This window comes from Armigeres subalbatus, chromosome 3, assembly GCF_024139115.2.
Source record: "Armigeres subalbatus isolate Guangzhou_Male chromosome 3, GZ_Asu_2, whole genome shotgun sequence".
NCBI classification, from domain to species: domain Eukaryota; kingdom Metazoa; phylum Arthropoda; class Insecta; order Diptera; family Culicidae; genus Armigeres; species Armigeres subalbatus.
Window position 1 is genome coordinate 315,434,205 of NC_085141.1, and position 9,223 is coordinate 315,443,427.

The 9,223-nt window shown below is 39.9% G+C and overlaps 1 long non-coding RNA gene across 1 annotated transcript; it reads left to right on the top strand.

The window, feature by feature from the left end:
• The first annotated feature begins 6,428 nt into the window (after positions 1-6,428).
• Positions 6,429-7,050, top strand: LOC134220881 (uncharacterized). The gene is made up of 3 exons (XR_009982090.1): positions 6,429-6,481; positions 6,545-6,619; positions 6,691-7,050. It is a non-coding gene; the product is annotated as an uncharacterized LOC134220881 (long non-coding RNA).
• The last annotated feature ends 2,173 nt before the right edge of the window (positions 7,051-9,223 follow it).

Genomic DNA, 9,223 nt, shown 5'->3' on the forward strand with positions numbered 1-9,223 from the left:
GCACACGTTTTCCTCGAAATAAAATAAGGTACCTGAGCTAATATTTTGGTTTTGAGACCGAACGAATAGCTATTACTATCTAAAATATCAAAAGAGGCCGTAAAAATAGGGTCTGATGTAATTTTTTACCATTTTTCCGCAAGCTTTAATTCTTAATAAATTCATAATAACATTGATTTAAACCGGTTCTAACCACAGCGGCAAATAGGACAACCTTCTCAAAGACGTTGCAGGGGTAAATAGTAAAATTATTGGTTTGCATAGTTAGAGGAAGAGTTATTAATCACAAGGCTCGTATGGGGGTAAAATGAACACTTGTATCAAACTTTCACAAATTTATGGTAAAAGCTATGCGATTTCGAAGCGGAATTTCAAGAAACAAACCATATCAAATAACCAAGAAAAAACTTTGAATATGTAAATTTAGTTAAAAAAGAATTGATATTTTAAAACTTTTTTCCTTCTTTTTATTATTTTCATAATTAAAAGCTTTTCAAAGGTTATACCAGATTTTTCAAAAGGCTCTCGTAATCTCAATTAGTTGTATATACAATGCCAGAGTAAAAAAAGAAAATTAAATGTTTCAAAAGGGTTTAAGAAGAATGTTCATTTTACCACCAGGCAGTGTTCATTTTACCCGCACTATTTTTGTACATACGAAATTTCGATGTTTTTTATTTCGATGAAAAACTATATAAAACAATATTTATTAGCGAAAAAAATGTTCAGTGCAATAAGAATATGAGTTAAATTGCTGAACCAAGTGGTAAAACTAGCAAATTATCCTCGTTTTATTATTGAATTCAGCGCAAGTCCTTAACGTGTTCATTTTACCACCTGTTCCCCTAATCATGAAAAAACAATATTAAAATACATTAATCGTGTTTATAATAAGAAATTTTATAGAAAAACATTAGCTGTACGCTCAATTTTGTCACATCTAATAGGCGTATTTTGAGATTATTTTCAAATAAATGAACTTTAGAGAAAAAATTAAACCATTTTATGTACGCATACATTAAAGGAAGGGATGAATATTGAAATGCATTAAAAACAACCGAGCTAACCATTTAATTTCCTTTGAAATTTTCGAATGTAGTCAACTAATCCATACTGTACGCTCAATTTTGAGAGTGACTGTATACAGATTAATAACAGCCGTAAGGATTATATTGTATTTGTGAAAGAAAATTATTAAGCTGTTTCAGTGGAATGTCTTCACCTGTAATAAAGCGAGTTTCTTACTATTCCTTTTAATTACATTTTGTTGTGATCTTTAGGATACGTATTTCAACCTCAACTGTATAAACCGTCCGTCTTCAGTGTATCGTACTTACGACAAGTGATTGTATTTGTGTTTGTCAATCTTCACATCAATCTTACCGCTTCTTTATACCTATGCGGTGGGGCTGCTGTTCACAATTTTAACAATCTGAAACTTTTGTTTCGACATTTAGCCAAAAGATTCTTTTCCGTAAGCTCCTGCCAATCTTCTCAAATTTAATTATGTATATTTTTACGCAACGCGTCAAAAGGTAAAAATTCCGTCGCGTCTTCGGCAGCAACCATTGCAGCTCAATATTTTTGGAGTACCGAACTTTTTGTAGCTACCTTCCTACCAGTCAGCAGTGATAACGCGGATGAAGATAAAGGAGCATCTGACGGTGATGGCGATTTCCTGGTTGCTTATTCTTGATGTTTATTTTTTATTTTTTGACGTTCCACACTTGATGGATGAGAAATTAAATTCCTCCCAAATAAAGAAGCATGCTTCTGACACATTTCCACGTCATTTTATAGAAAACATCTGTCTGCCACCAGCAGGTTAAACTTTGAAGCAGCCTACCGTGTAGTTTTGGGGTTTTCATAATGTACATCACGATTGCAAAATCAACTCATAGCTGGACAGCTTTCCGACATCCTGCCAGTGTACATTCCATGTTGCTGCAGCTTCGGAATAAAATAATATATTCAGCATGACGATTGATTGACGACTTGGGATGGATGTAGAAATTTAGAAAACTTGATCGCACACAAAAATGCTACCTTTCGGTCGAAACTGTCATCATCCGGAGCACCCACGCCTGCGCCCATTTCATGGACCAATATTTGCCTGCAGTTTTGGGCCCGCACACGGCTGTTGCATATACAAATGGACATAACATTCGAATGCGGATCGGATGAACGATTTGTGCAAACATCGCACATCCTCCCGGACGACAGCTTAGACAAACAGTTTTAGCAACATTTTCCAAAATGATTATTATCGCACCCGGGGCAGTCAGCCGGTCAGGCACGGCTCGCTGGAACAACCGGATATATTTGTTGAAATGTGTTCGGACCGACGTTATAGATATTCTTGCCCGAAAGTCAAACATTTGAAATGTATGTTCGAAGCTGGCTCTGGCACGGTACCGGGCGGTACGAGAGCGAGACTGTGTTGGGAACTAAGCGGCAATTGCTCATGAGAGGGGTAGTTGGCTAGGATGGTTCGAGAAAATCATTTGTAACTGTCAATGCGATGTGGAATATTTTTGCCTTTCTCGTATACTAAGTATACGGTAAAGGCTATATGATCGCTCCAAAAACAAACTTTTTATAGAAGGCCCGGAGACCCATAGTGTTATATACCGATCGACTCAGCTCGACGAATTGAGGTGATGTCTGTGTGTATGTGTGTGTGTGTGTGTGTGTGTGTGTGTGTGTGTGTGTGTGTGTGTGTGTGTGTGTGTGTGTGTGTGTGTGTGTGTGTGTGTGTGTGTGTGTATGTGTGTGCGTCTGTGCGCACCCACCCAAAAAAAATGTCACTCATTTTTTAGGTACTTATCCTTAACCGATTTACTCGCAACAAGTTGCATTCGACGCAGGACACTCTGCCATTGTTTCCTATTGAAAATTGGTCAGATCGGACTATGGGCTCGGAAGTTATGGCCAAAATACCACTTTCATTACAGAAAAAAATGTCACTCATTTTTCATGCACTTATCCTTAACCGATTTACTTGCAACAAGTTGCATTCGACGCAGGATACTCTGCCATTGTTTCCTATTGAAAATTGGTCAGATCGGACTATGGGCTCGGAAGTTATGGCCAAAATACCACTTTTTTATAGAAAAATTGAGTAAAAAAATGTCACTCATTTTTCAGGTACTTATCCTTAACCGATTTACTCGCAACAAGTTGCATTCGACGCAGGATACTCTACCATTGTTTCCTATTGAAAATTGGGCAGATCGGACTATGGGCTCAAGAGTAATGGCCAAAATACTATTTTTATAATGCACGAGAAAGGCACCATTACCGCTAGGTGGATTAATCAGGGTTTTTTTATTTCTCTTAGCCATGAGTGGATTCATTCACTGAATGTAGTCAAAATTTAAAAAAACTTAGGCTTTGAACAAATAGACGGGGATCTACAAATAAGATAATTAGCCAATTATAGAACAGATCCAAAATCTAGTTTCTCTCATTTGAATTAAAACGCCTATATATGTTAATGTCCAGTTGGTTTAATGAACTAATGTGCATCTACATACTAAACAATTGATCTGCTTTAAAGTTTTGGAAAAGGGAAATACAATGCATAGGATGCACAATATTATAATTAAACTATAACCTGTTACCTTAAACATATATTTACAGTGAAACACCAAATTTGCAGCTCTTAGTACCAAGTTTGATATTACACCGGATCTTTTATCACAATCAGTCGCTGCGTCCTTCGATGGTTTTGGTTGGATCATATTTCCCAAAAAGACTTTTCTCAGTATCCTTCAGCTTGGCCAGCGACCCGGGAAGATCCTCTAAATTTATCTTAGTTACATATTATACATTATTTCTGAAATTTTCACCAGAAGAAAAATGTCTGGATTTAAACCAAAAATTCCAACGAATTCCACAGAGAGTTCCTCAAAATAATTGGAAGAAATTCATCTACAGTTACTCAGGATATTCCACATCGACAAACTTTGGCCGGGTAGCGAACTTTTACTACACGGATATCCAGGAAGCTAATAATGGTTTAAACGCACTGTTCTCCGGAGGTATATCGTTGCATTTTCTAACGGAAATGCAAAAAAAAACCAGATTAATCCACCTAGCGGTGATGGTGCCTTTCTCGTTTCTTTCGAGTGAGCAATTTCTACGCACTTTTGGTGAAAAAAAAGTATTTTGACCATAACTTCTGAGCCTATAGTCCGATCCGGCCAATTTTCAACAGGAAACAATGGGACCGGATTCTGCATCGAATGCAACTTCTTGCGAGCAAATCAGCTGAGGGTACATATGTGACTAAAATGAGTGAGATTTTGAAAAATGTATTTTGGCCATAACTCCATAGTCCGATTCCGCCAATTTTCAATACGAAACAATGGGACAAGATTCCGCGTCGAATGCAACTTGTTGCGAGAAAATCCGTTAAAGATAAGTGCCTGATAAATGAGTGAGAATTTTGTACGTGAATCTTATGAAAAAAAAATAATTTTGGCCATAACTTCGAAACCCATAGTCCGATTGGGCCAATTTTCAATACGAAACAATTGGACAATATTCTACGTCGAATGAAACTTGTTGCGAGTAAATCAGCTAAGAGTAAGTGCCTAAAAAGTGAGTGAGAATTTTTCTTATAAAAAATATATTTTGGCCATAACTCCGAATCCTATAGTCCGATTCCGCCAATTTTCAATAGGAAACAATGGGACAAGATTCTGCGTCGAATGCAACTTGTTGCGAGAAAATCAGCTTAGAGTAAGTGCCTAAAAAGTGAGTGAGAATTTTTCTTATACATAAATATATTTTGGCCATAATTCCGAAGCCCATAGTCCGATTGGGCCAATTTTCAATACGAAACAATGGGACAAGATTCTACGTCGAATGCAACTTGTTGCGAGCAAATCGGTTAAGAATAAGTGCCTGAAAAATGAGTGAGATTATTTTGCGCACACACATACACACACACACATACACACACACATACACACACACACATACACACACACATATACACACACATACACACACACACACACACATACGCACACACATACACACACACATACACACAGACATCACCTCAATTCGTCGAGCTGAGTCGATCGGTATATAACACTATGGGTCTCCGGGACTCCAATCAAAAGTTCGTTTTTGGAGCGAACATATAGCCTTTACGTATACTTTGTATACGAGAAAGGCAAAAATCCAGATGAAAATTTCGATGGAACTCTACATATTTTTAAACGATTTCTAGAAAAAAATCTGAAGAGATTTCCTAAAGAATTTCTAAAGGTCTTAAGAAATTTCCGAAGGTCTTCAGGAATTTCTAATAATATTTTCGGAGGGATGACCGAAGGGATTCTTGAAGGAATTTTCAAAGAATTCCTGGATGAAATTTTGAAGAAATTCTCAAGGTAGGAAGAATATAGTTGTTTTTCATTCAAAATACAGACTGAAACGCCAAATAATCACCTAAAAGAAATTCTCAAGTGAAATTTCAAGGGAATTCCAAGACTTTTTCTCTAGATTTTCGGAACGGATTTCTTAAGGAATTACTGGAAAAATTTGTTTAATAAAATCTTGAAATAATTGCTGATGTAATTCAACTAAAAAAATAAGAAGTCCTACAACACATACGGAAATTGTTTAAGGAATACATTCGAAAATTCTTCTTCGATTAAGGAATTTCTTCGGAATATATTTTAAGAATTCTGCCATTCTGTCTTTCTCAAGAAATCCCTTTGGAAACTGTAGAACGAAAATTCTTTCGAAATTTTCCTTAGGAATTTCTTCAGAACTTCCTCCAGAATTTCTTTTGGGTTTTTTTCGGTCATTCCTTAGGGTAACCGTACCCTTAGTAGAAGTAGCACCAATAGCTGAGGTAGTGGGTTTTTAATGAGATTTATCATATTTATACACTTAAAAATGGTTTCAGTTGATGGGTCGTGCTTCAAATATCCTGTTAAATGCAACTTATCTTAAGATTTCACTTGAAAAACTATTGAAAACAATGATTTTCCTTAACAAAATTGACTCCCTTGCACTCCCGCCACTAAAGGAACATTGTACCCATAATGGTGCAAGCAATATTTGGTAATTGTTGATGTTAAATGACATCTACATATTATGACGCCAAAAGTAGCGCGTGGCTTGCGGCCAACGACCCGCACGCCGGTCTTTTGAAGTTGCGTTGACCTTTGGCTTGTCCGGCATTCCACGCTTGGCACGATTCTTAGTGAGCAAGCTTACTGGTTAGTTTGAATCGTCTGTGGGAATGAGATGCACGATTTTGGGGGATTTCGTGGATAAATTCTTTTGATGCTCGGGTTCGCAAATTTCAACTTCGTTGAATTTCGCGAACTATGGAGACAATGTTTAAAATTTCGCGGTATCTGAGGATTTTCCCAACCCGGAATCGTTCACTTTGTTCCGTTCCGTGGAAGAGGCAAAAGCGGTCAATTTTGTTCCGTGCCGTAGTGTGTTTTGTAAGGTAAAAGTGACATAGTTTTTTTAGTAGGTTGTTAGCTAATATACGTTCTTTGTTTCCCTCTAGTCGAGCATAAGTTTGTTTAAGCTCAGTGTCGTTAATCCTGTGAGATTTAGTGTGCGTAGATTCGAGTTTATAAAGGTAAATTATTGAACATGTGAATTTGTAGATAGTGTCTCAAACCTTGTGCGTATGTGCTAATTGTTAATTAGGTCCGTGGCAGCATTAAATTGGCGAAGCCGACACACTACACCAATCCGATAAGACCGTCTTTTGACCCCACGCATCGGCTGCAAAGATTCCCGGGGTACACTTGGCCGGAGAAGGTTGCGAACCGTCAAAAGCGCACCTTTGGCAGGCGAAGCCAAACCACCGAAACCACTCCAATCAATTTCAACGTTTTCCAACCGCATAGCAGCAGATCGCCGTTGTCGTCGTCGTCGTCATCGTCAAGCAAGTGCCGACGGCGCCTCAACACTTTGCTTTGCGCGCCAGGACGGACGCTTGTACCGCGCCCATGCGTAAGCCCGCGCACCGGAGGGAGTGAGTGACCACCACATCGACGCAATACGCCGTCCGTCGGCGAGAGTTTCTGGCCCGGAGTAGTGCGCAAAGCAGCTCCGGCCCCATCCGTAGGTCCTCCTCAATGACTAGCTAGTCGAAAAACCGTGAGTAATATGCATGCGTAATTGTTTGTGTCGTCCATGGCCATGTGACTCGATTAGAGGCACAACAATTTGTTTTTGTGAGTACGTCAGTAGCCCATTGAGGACGGCTCCCGTGTGAAGCTCACCGTATGTGAGAAGCGAGAGTGAGTTCGCAGGAGAAGTTGTCGTCAGCTAGATGAGAAGAATCGCACACGCTTAAAATCAATAACACAGAGATGTGTTTGCATCACACAAAACGGACCTAATGCGGAACATCCCCTAGATGAGCGACAGTTACACAGGCACAAAAATGCCTCGTACGGTCGTGATAACGGTCCTTTTCAACATGTTAACGTTTGTACAGATTCCTTGTTTCATGAGGAACCAAATACTGTTGAAAATATTGAAATCCAAGCTTCAATAAAACCACACGAGCTATTTTTGTGGCTGTGTAACTATCGCTCATCTAGGGGATGTTCCGCATTAGGTCCGTTTTGTGTGATGCAAACACATCTCTGTGTTATTGATTTTAAGCGTGTAGGCGAATGCAGGGAGATGAAATAAATGCATAAAAATCCATGTAAATGTTAAATGAGTGTTTCATGTATGAAGTAATCGGAGCCGAAATAAAAATCCCGAGTTGAGACATTAGACTGGTCCAAATGCGTGTAATTTGAATGTATTTAGTTACTGTCCTTTAAAGAATTTATGTCGCTTCGTGTTCGAATTTAGGTTTTTTTGTTGTTGTATTTACTGGGTAGTCAGCCCGATTTGACTTTTGGTAGCTTTCCAGTCTTTGACAGGGTGGAACGGGTAACAGTTTTGGGTTGGTCCGATGAGGAAAACCCCCGCCTGAATGACTTGTTTCCAGGCCGGATATCGGAAGAGTTTATTTGGGAAATCTCTTGGGATCAGTTGTGTCCGCTCGGAAACGAGAAGTACGACGGACGTATTCGGATTAGCCAGTCAGCTTTCTTTCTAAGAAAAGTGACCCTTCCCCTAAGGAGGTCTCAAGCCGGGCAACGATAACTTGTTGGGCGGTCTCCTACCCGGAGTGGCGCATAAGCCGCCCAATTATTAACCGGAAACGCGACTGGCCGACCCGTTTTAAGGAGTACCTGAAATAATTTTCGAATTGAAGGTTTTGGAAAAACATTCCAACGAATTCTTGGAAACCTTTTCAATAAATTAGACGATCGCATTCGACCTTACCATTACTAGAGCTTTGGTACCGCCAGTGAGTGACATTTCCTGGCACCCCACAGTGCCTCGGAATCCAGACGAAGGTTATCCACTGATGTTCGTACGGGGGATTGGCCTGGGTCCATGGGTGTTTCTGGTGGTCGCTTGGTAGCGCAACGATAGCACTGGCGAAATTGGTCAAGGACTACGACCAGTTTGTCAGAGTGACAATAAACAGAGCTGCGGTTTCCTCCGAGAAGACGCTGCATTGTCCAAAAAGACGATCCTACCTTTAGATTATTACCAGTGACGTCAAATCCAATCCCATCTCTTAAAAGGGATCCGTGAGTGTTGCGAAACTCATGGTTCCTAAACTCGGTGTTTAGCAGCTCGGAAACCGATCTTCGTAGAGCTTCCGTGTTCTACTTCTTCTTCTTCTTCTTCAATGGCTCTACATTCCAACTGGAACTTGGCCTGCTTCCGTGTTGTGCCCTCTTTTAAAACGTCTCGCAATGCTGAGTCACTGGAGGCAGACCAACGCTGTCCATCGTGTGCAGGATTTGATCTCTTGAACAAGGAGAAAGATTCTGTAGTATCCGGAAGTGACAGAAGCGTATGCGACGGCTTTTCGACAATTAGCCGCCTGCGCGTAATGGCAAAATGAAGACACCTGATCCGGAGCATGCAGCCTCAGCGGATGTAGAAGGAAGAATTTCGGAAGCTATGCTGTACTGATTGAAGACTGGGGAGATCCAATGCTTGGTCGATACGACACCGAGTGATCTGTTATTTGTCGTTATTAGCATCGACCGCTTAAAAATGAGACACGTTGAACAGTTCTCGATCGTTTGAGACTCCGAGAACCTTAACCGGCTACCCATTAATTTTAAGTCTAGGGCCGAACAAATGGTGCCGC